This window comes from Elephantulus edwardii, unplaced genomic scaffold, assembly GCF_000299155.1.
Source record: "Elephantulus edwardii isolate Elephantulus edwardi_28Jun2011 unplaced genomic scaffold, EleEdw1.0 scaffold00067, whole genome shotgun sequence".
Taxonomy (NCBI): Eukaryota; Metazoa; Chordata; class Mammalia; order Macroscelidea; family Macroscelididae; genus Elephantulus; species Elephantulus edwardii.
The window spans coordinates 6,526,593-6,536,531 of NW_006399817.1; the positions used below are offsets into that span (position 1 = coordinate 6,526,593).

General features: G+C 41.1%; 1 pseudogene; it reads left to right on the forward strand.

Moving 5' to 3' along the window:
- The first annotated feature begins 6,792 nt into the window (after positions 1-6,792).
- LOC102856863 lies at positions 6,793-7,404 on the forward strand (annotated as a pseudogene).
- Positions 7,405-9,939: the final 2,535 nt, after the last annotated feature.

The window sequence follows — 9,939 nt, forward strand, 5'->3', positions numbered from 1 at the left end:
TGGGGGTGGGAGGGCTCCACAGCTCCATTCAGCCAAAACCCCCTGCACCTCCCTTCCTTCCTTCCTTCCTCCCTCCCTCTTTCAGAGCAACTGTGTGTTCTCTACAGCCTTGCGGGCTTGATACTCCCTCCACCCCAGGCTCCAGGGAGAGAACTCAAGGTACTAAAGTGGACCAAAGACAGGGCTAGGAGAGGTGAGCTAATGCAAAGAAGAGCTTGTGATAGCCTTTGTTTTTGGTTTTGTTGGGGTTGTTTTGTTTTGTTTGTGCTGTGGTTTGTTTTTTTTCTTTCAAGAGGAAAATTTCTCCTTGGATAACTCAGGCCTCCTACCACCAGAAGTACACAGGCTAAAGACTTCCCAACTCCATCTCCCCCATTGCACCGTGGGGGAAGGTGAGCTGACAGAAGGAGACTCAGCAAATGTATGTTACATACCTGCTGCAGACCAGGTCTAGACCTGTGACTCTTCCATCTCCTCAGAGTGTGAACTACAGACGGAAAGAGGCTCTTGGGGGGGAAAGCCTCCCAGGAAATGAGGAAGTAAAGTAAAAAGCAAAAAAGACACAGCTGAAAGGGAACACAGGTGGGACCAGGAAACCAGGATCTACCCCATGAAAACTAGTCACTTCATTTGACCGCAAGGAGACCTGGAGGCCTCGTCCAGTCCACGGAGAGTCGTGCTGCTGGTGCAAAATATGGAAACTCTTTAGATATCAGAGTCTACTAGCGATAGCTTCACGGGAGAAAGATGGACAATGTCCTCCCATGCAATTTACAGCCAATTTACGGAAAAAACCCTGGAATGCCAGGTTCTGTCTGGTTCCATGGCAATGAATCGGAAAGAATTGACCAGAAAAAAGGATAAAGATTTGCAAAAACTATAGTGGGAGTATACCAGAGGTACAGCACCTTCTCATTTATCTCAGAAGGAGTGATGCAAGTGCAGCAATCCAGGCTTCAACAGAACTTGTTTTTTTCTGCAGGAAGGTGGGTCTCCACCATCCACTTTGCTTAAGTAAAACCTGGGCGGGGCTTCCTCTAGAGGGGCGTGCTCACTCAGAAAACCAAATGCCTTTCGAGTCCTACCAGACTCCTGGTCACCCCAATTGTTTCAGAGTAGAATTGAACTCCACAGGGCTTCCAATGGAGATAAAATGTGAAATGTCTTCTTTTTAGAAGAAGACCTCCAGGTATTTCATCCCAAGAGCTTCAGAATAGACACTAACTGGCAATCACACAGTAATCATTTGATTACCCAGAGATTTTAAGTTAAAAACTCAGTTATATATATTAGACTGCCAACTCACATGTCAGTGATTCCAATCCACCAACTGCTCCTCAGGAAGTAAAATGAGGCCTAGAAATAATATGACCTCAGAAACCGATGGAGGACAGGCCCTGGCAGGTTAGCTGTTGGTTAGCGGCTGGACACTTGGCCAGTGTGTCACAATGACTCTAAGAAAACACAACTCATTGTTGTTGAGTCAAAACTGATCCATAGTTGTCTCTCCAGAGGGTTTTTAAGAACGGTAAATCATACTCGCAGAGAGGCACCATCTTTCTCACAGAACCTGTGGGAGCATTCTAACCACCTGAGAAGTGTGGCCTTTGGATTACCAACCACACCACCAGAGCTCCCTTCTGAAAGAGACAGAAACAAATGTAATCCACAGCCGTAGCAGAGGTACAAATGGGGTGTGAGCACTACTTCTGCTTTGATAAAGATTAAGAGGCAGGGACCATGGAAGGCCTATGAAATGCTCTCAGCCAAGCACTCCTGGTTGTGAGCATGACCATAGTGTCCTCCAAGCCCAAGTTCTTCAAGATATCCTGAGGACTCCTGCCATCAATAGAAGACTCGAGAAGAGGATGGACACATCAAACTGCTCAGTCAATTTGAGTCTCCCTGTTCCATGCTATAAACTGTGTCACTCCAAAGAAAGCTCTGGAGGATTAATCCACAGAGAGCTGCACCTATAACCCAAAGGCCAAGCCTCTTTGGTGGTTTGAGTGCACCAGAAGCTTTGTGGGAGAAAGATGGACAATCTTCTTTCTTAAGATTTACAGCCGTCCAAAGAATCCTCTGGAGGTCAGCTATGAGTCAGCTATGACTTGACAGCAATGAGTTTGATGTTTTGTTTATTCGCCATCAAGCTGGCTATGACTCGTGACCCTATGAACAACAGAACTGAACCATGCCCCATCCTGAACCAACTTCAAGATCTCTGTCATGCTCAAGCCTATTCTGGTAGTCATTGCCATCAATCATCAATCATTGAGGGTCATCTTCTCTTTCATAGACTCTCTGATTTTTCTCTCAAAGGACTGCTTTCCCTGAAAATACACCCAAAGTAAGTGAGATAAAATTCCATCATTTTTGTTTTTTTGTGGTGTTGTTTTTGTGTCATGTGCCATAGAGTTGAAACTGACCCATAGCTGGTCCTCCAGTGGATTTTCAAACACCATAAATCACATGGAAGGAGATTGCCCATCCATCCATGGAGCAGCTAGTGTACTTGAACTGCTTGCCTTTGGGATTGCTGCACAGTTCCTAACCACTAAGCCACCAAATAAACCTCCATGGTATTTTTTTCGTACGTGTGAACACGATCTTATTTGGAAATGGATCTTTGCAAATCCATTTGCAATATCCAGTATAATGTTAACACAGGGTTATACTGAACCTATTCCAATTGGAATAGCATGAGCCCTAATCCAATATGACCATTGTCCTTATAAAAAAGAAGAAATCCAGAGTCAAATAGAGACAGAGAGAACAGCCACGTGAAAACAGAGAGACTGGAGTTTTGTTGTTATAAGCTTAGGAAAGGTTGAGGTTGCAGGAAGCTGGAAGAGACAAAGAAAGATCTCCTTGAAGCCTTAGAGAGAGCATGTGCTTGCTGACATCTTGAATTCAGACTTCTAGTTTCCAGAATTGTGTAAAAATAAACTTCTGTTGTTTTAAGCCACTGAGTTTGTAGTACTTTGCTACAGAAACAGCAGGAAACTTGTGAGCTCCCCCAATTGGAGATGATATTTCCTAATGATGACTGCCTCTCTCACTACCACACACCTTGGCACATAAATTCTCAAGGTATAAAAGATGAACTTCGTTGGGCAAAACACAGGCATGCCAGATCTGTGACTTATTCCAAGTTGGTTTTTTTCCTGCTGCAGAAAATTTGTTTTCTCCTGCAAAGTCTACCCCCACATTAATTTCACAATACAGCAAAAACCACAATTTCTCAAGCTGGATAGAGAGGAGGTCTTTCTTATCTAACTCAGGTGAACAATATTGTAAGTGAAAATCTCAGTCACAAGAGGATAAATACTGCATAGCACCACTTTTCTAAAACAGGGCAAACATGAGGGAATTGGAGAGGGATTAGGGAAGGGGTGGATAGATAATGAATACTGAATTGCAATAGATGAGGGGAAGAACTACTTGAAAGGAATATATGATTATATATTATATGTATGAGAAAAGTTTGGAACAAGGTGGGCATTGTGAGCACTAGGGGAGGGGATGGGAAACGGGAAATGTGCAATAATGAATAAATTTAAATAAATAACAACAAAAACTCCAAAACTAAACTAAAAAAAATCCCAAAAAACCTCCCTATAGTACAGAGCTCCTATTAGACACCATGAGCTGGGATCAGCTTGATGATTTCTGATTTTGATTTAGTCAAGTCAATGTTGTTAGGTGCAGTCAAATTGAATATGACCTGCAGTAACCCTATGAACAACAGATCTGACCCCTGTCATGTGCCATCCTCACACTTCCTGACACAGTAGAGCCAATTGTGGCAGTCACTGTTTCAACCAACCTGGTTGACGGTCTTCTTCTCCTTTGCAGACCCTCCACCTTTCCAAGCATGATATCCCTTTCCAAGGAACAGCCTCTTCTAGTAACATGCCAGAAAGATGTGAGATGAAGCTTTATCGTCTTTGCCTCCAAGGATCACTCTGCACTTTCTCCAAGACATTTATTGTTGCCAAGTCAAGAAGACAAGGATTGAAAGGGAGGAAATATATTATTACTTGCAGAAACTATAATAGCTTATGCAGAAAAATGTTAAACATTGAGAAATTATTTGAATGGAAAGTAAAATGAACAAGACTAGTGGGTATATAGTCAGTATAAGCTTATTTACATTTTATATATGTGTATATAACAGTCGATTCGACAGCACTTAACACCACCACCACTAAAAAAGCATCAATAAACATAAAATACCTGTGAATAAACCTAAAAAAAATAGTGCAACTTCACTATATCACAGACTGTGAACCATTATGGAGGCAGATTAAGAGACCTAGATAAGTGAAAGACTATATATTAACTGTGTTGAATTGTGCAAAGATGTAAATTCTCCAACATGCTAAGTGAAGTCCTAATTAAACTTCCAGCAAGGTTGTGTGTATGTGTGTGAAAGCAAGTAAGTTGAATTGAAAATTTGTATGGATATAGAAACAGATGAGGACAGCCATGATAATTTTATTATATACATAATGTTTATTTCATGATTATCTACTTATAAAACTCATATGCATGATTTCACATGCAAGCAAGGTTTTACTGAAGATTATCCAAAAAGGACTGGAACAGCACATCAACAGAGAACTACCAGAAGTCCAGGCTCGGTTTAGAAGAGGTCGTGGTACTAGGGATATTGTAGCTAATGTTAGATGGATCTTAGCTAAAAGCAGGGAATACCAGAGGAATGTCTATCTGTGTTTCATCGACTATGCAAAGGCATTTGACTGCGTGGACCATAACAAACTATGGCTGACTCTGAGAAGAATGGGAATCCCAGAACACTTGATCGTTCTAATGCGAAACTTACAGTTGGACCAGGAGGCAGTCCTCAGAACAGAGCAAGAGAACACTGCTGGTTCAAAATTGGGAAGGGCGTACACCAGGGATGCATCCTATCTCCATACCGTTTCAACCTATATGCAGAACAGATTATCCGGGAGGCTGGGCTCTATGAGGAGAAATGTGGGGTCAAGATTGGTGGACGATTTATCAACAATCCGCATTATGCAGATGACACAACCCTGCTTGCTGAAACTGAAGAGGACCTGAAGCACCTGCTACAGAGGGTCAAGGACTGCAGCCTACAATATGGATTGAGGCTCAATGTCAAGAAGACAAAGATTCTCACCACTGGACCAGTTGGCAGCATCAGGATGGATGGTGAAGAGATTGAGATTGTACACAGCTTTAGTTTGCTTGGCTCCACAGTCAACAGTCTTGGCACCAGCAGCTAGGAAATTAAAAGGCACATTTCCATGGGAAAGCCTGCTGTTAGGGACCTCTCCAAAGTACTGAAGAGCAATGGTGTCTTTCTGGAGACTAAGGTGCGTCTGATACAGGCTATGGTCTTCACAATCACTTGTTATGCAACAGAGAGTTGGACAATTACCAAGGAGGATAGAAGGAGAATTGATGCCTTTGAGCTGTGGTGCTGGAGAAGAGTACTGAGAATTCCATGGACTGCTAGGAAAACAAACAGATTTGTCCTGGAAAGGGTTAAACCAGGTGGCTCCTTGGAGGCAAGGATTCTGAGGCTCCGTCTAACATACTTTAGACATGTTGTGAGGAGAGACCGGTCCTTGGAGAAGGACATCATGCTTGGGAGGGTGGAGGGACAGCGCAGGAGGGGAAGACCCTCTATGAGGTGGATTGATTCAGTGACTGGGATAATCGGAATGGGAGTGTCAGAGACAGTGCAATTGGCACAGGACAGAGCAGAGTTTAGGGCTGTTGTACATAGGGTCACTATGAGTCGCAAGCGACTCGACAGCACATAACAACAACAACAACAACAACACATTCACATTGTGTTTCATACAATCATTCTTATTATATTTTATAAAATTAATCATTGAACTCTGCCCACCATTACTCTGTCTCACCAGATCTCTCTCATGTTTTTTACCCACTCCTCCTTCCAGCCACCAAATTTTGCAACCATATGATTTCCCCCATGGCCATTTTCACTCCTCTTCTTCCATCCTCCTCCTCTTGGATACACATATATATTTTACTAGTTTTCTTTCTATTTCTATAATAATGGTCTTATGCAGTATTTGTCCTTATAATACTGAATTAGTTCACTCAGCATCAAAATTTTTCTTCTGAGTACTACATAGTAGTCCATCATGTGAATGTGTCACAGTTTCTCAGTCCATTCAATTGTTTGGACGTTTGGTCTGTTTCCATATTCTTGAAATGATAAATAATGCTGCTATGAACATTGGTGTTGAAATCTCCATTTTTGTCTCAGTTCTAATTTTCTTTTGGTATATTTTTAGCCATGGAATAGCTGAGTCATATGGAATTTCTATGTTCAGCTTTTTGAGGAAATTCCAAACTGCCTCCCAGTCATTGTACCATTTTATAATCCCACCAAAAATATATGAGAGTTCCTATTTCTCCTGCATCCTATCCAACATTTATTGCCCGCTGTCCTGTTAAGCTTTGCCACTGCTATTGGGGTGAGATGATATCTCGTTTTGATTTTGATTTGCATCTCTCTTATAGCCAGATATTTTGAACATTTCTTCTTGTGTCTGTTGGTCATCTGACTGTTCTCCTCTGTGAAAAGTCTTTCCATACCTTTTGCCATTTTATAACTGAGTTACCAGTCTTTCTTTTCTGGAGGCCCTGTAGGATTCTGGAAACTTTTGTTATAAGACCCTTGTCTGGAGTAGTGTACAGACAGGGGTAGGGGCTGACCCCGAAGACACAGAGGGCAGAGACCAGGCAGCACTTCAGTGTGAGATGGAGGCAGCTGCTGTGAGAAATGCCAAGCAGAGCTTGAGGGCCGAGCTGAAGCAGCGGTTACGGGCCATAAGCGCCGAGGAGCGGCTACGCCAGTCCGGCCTGCTGACACAGAAGGTGATCGCTCACAGTCAGTATCAGAAATCCAGACGAGTTGCCGTCTTTCTGAGCATGCAAGATGAAATTGAGACCGAGGAGATCATCAAGGACATTTTCCAGCAAGGCAAAACCTGCTTCATCCCACGGTACCAGTTCCAGAGCAGTCATATGGATATGGTGAAGTTAGCATCACCTGAGGAAATCTCTTTGCTTCCCAAAACATCCTGGAATATTCACCAGCCCGCTGCAGGGGAGTTGCGGAAGGTGGCTCTGTTAACTGGGGGACTTGATCTCATCTTCATGCCAGGTCTTGGATTTGACAAACATGGCAACCGCTTGGGACGGGGAAAGGGCTGCTATGACAACTACCTGAAGCGCTGTCTGCAGCAGCAGGAAGTTAAGCCTTACACCCTGGCCTTGGCCTTCAAAGAACAGATCTGCCCCCAGGTCCCAGTGGATGAAAATGACATGAAAGTAGATGAAGTTCCTTACGAAGAGTCATAAGCATCTTAAGTCCAGATGAATGCGTTCAAATAATTGACGTTTTGTACCAGAAAAAATAAAATAATATGTGTTGCCCCTTGACAGCACAATTGAAATAAAAAAAAAAACAAAAAACCAAAAAACAAAAACCACCAAAACCGACCCTTGTCTGAGATGGCATTGCCAAATGTTTTTTCCCAGTCAGTAGATTTTCTTTTCACCCTGTTGGAAACAGTTTTTGATGTGTACAGGGACTTAATATTTAGGAGGTCCCATTCATCAATTTTATCCTTTTCTGGTTGTGTATTTCTGGCTGTTTTTGCCTTTTTATACCATGGACTCATCTCCAATATGATTAACTGCCTCTGAAAACCTGCTGGAAGGTCAGCTATGAGTTGGTTCTCACTCATCGGTATACAACAACAAGGCCTTCCAAGCTTGGTCTCACTTTGTCTCTTATTATCTTTATGGTTTGGCACTTTTCCCTATGTCTCTGTGAGAAGGGTGGATCCTGCTTCAGCTTTCTGTAGGTAGTACAGTTTTGCCAACACCATTTGTTGAAGAGCTGGTCATTTTCCCATTTGAAAGGATTTGTTTCCTTTTCAAATATCATTAACCATACATAGATAGGTTGATTTCTGGGTTCTCAATTTTGTTCCATTGGTTTATGTGCCTATCATTGTACCAGTACCATGCTGTTTTGGTTATTACAGTTGTGTAGTAGGTTTTGAGGTGAGAGAGTTCTATGCCTCCCATTTCATTTTTGTTTTTGAGAAGTGCTTTGCTTATTTGAGGACTCTTTCCTCTCCAAATAAACTTGCCAATTATCTTTTCTATCTCTTAAAAAAATTAATTTGGTGTCTATATTGGAACTGTGTCAAACATGTAGATTCCTTTTGGTAGGATTGAAGCCATGACCATTTTAAAGAACAAACTTAAACTGCTTCATGTTAAGGCTTATTATTAAGAAGTTTTAATGAAAACATTGCTGTATTGGCATAAAAATAAACAGGAAAATAGATCATACACACAGAAATGGAGCATGCCACAATATATAATATCATTTGATCATGACAAAGATGACAATGCAGTGTATTGGGGGAGAAGGGAATAAGTCAGTCAAAGGCGTTGAATTAATTTGATATCTAAATAAAAGGGAAAATTGCTCTATCATGTTGTTTTTGTGTACTGTAAAATCAGTTCTCTAAAATTAGAACCGACCAACCCATAACTGATTCTCCAGCAGGTTTTCATAGGCAGAAACTGCATGGAAGGAGATTGCCCATTCTCTACTGTGGAGCAGCTGATGGATTCAAATCTCGTATCTTTGCATTGACAGTGCAGTTCCTTACAATTAAGCCACCAGAGCTGCCTACACTATCATAAACCATATTTTCTTAAAAAAAAAAAAACAAAACCAAAACTAGATGTACTGCTAATCTAAAGGTGGAAAGGAAAACTATGAAATATTTAGAAAAAAGTAATGGGAAAATACCTGTGAAAGTTTAGTATAGACAATACTTTCTGAAACAGAATCTAAGAAGCACAAACTGTCATCAACCTGTAGAAGTTAGTAGTTCAGTGCTCCATCATTGCACCATCCAGGAGTCTCTATACTTCTAATCCGGTAATTAATTCCTATAAATGTACTTCAAAAATGCAAGCATGAGACACAAAAATATCCGTAGGAAAATCAATTATTTGTACTATCTCCAGACTGGAAAAAATCTGAATGTTTATCAACAGTATAGTGAATAAATACATAAATATTTTGTGCTCATACAATGATTTCTTTGTGAACAAAGCCTTTTGCTATTCACAATAAATTTAAAAAAATCTCAAAGTTATTGTTCAGCAAAAGGAGAGAGACACAGAACAGAATATGATAGATGCTTCCTTTATAGTAAAAGAAATAGGCAAATATAAACTACAACATTAAGAATCAGGAAAATGTTTACAAGGGGGTTTCTGGGTTGTTTATTTGGTGGGCTGGTTTTGTGAAAATATATTAATTAAGCTAAATAAACTCCAGTCTATGTGTATTTTAAATGTAGTATATTTCAACAAAAAGCTTACTTTAAAAAAGAAAAAGTTTACTGAAGGGAACCCCCAGAAAACATAAGCTCCGTATTTAGAAGGAAAAAAATAAAGACTTCCTTCCTCAGGAAGTCACAAATCAGGCTAGCATTATAAGAAGGCAGAATGGTGACCATCTACATGGTGTGATTTGAAAATAATCCTTATATTTTTATCAAGTCCTCTTGTTGTTGACCCATAACTACCATATATACAATAGCTCTGAAATCTGCTCTATCCTATGCTAATCTTACTGTCTCTGACACATTTACCCTCATTACCCCAGTCACTGAATCAATCCATCTCATTGAAGGTCTTCCTCGCTTTCTTTGTCCCTCCACCCTCCCAAGCATGATGTCCCTCTACAAGGACTGGTCCTTCCTTGCAACATGCCCAGAAACAGCCTGGTTTCACCTTCTCTAGGATGGACCCAACTGAGTGTGGAAACTACAGAACAGTGTCATTGATTTCACATGCAAGCAAGATTCT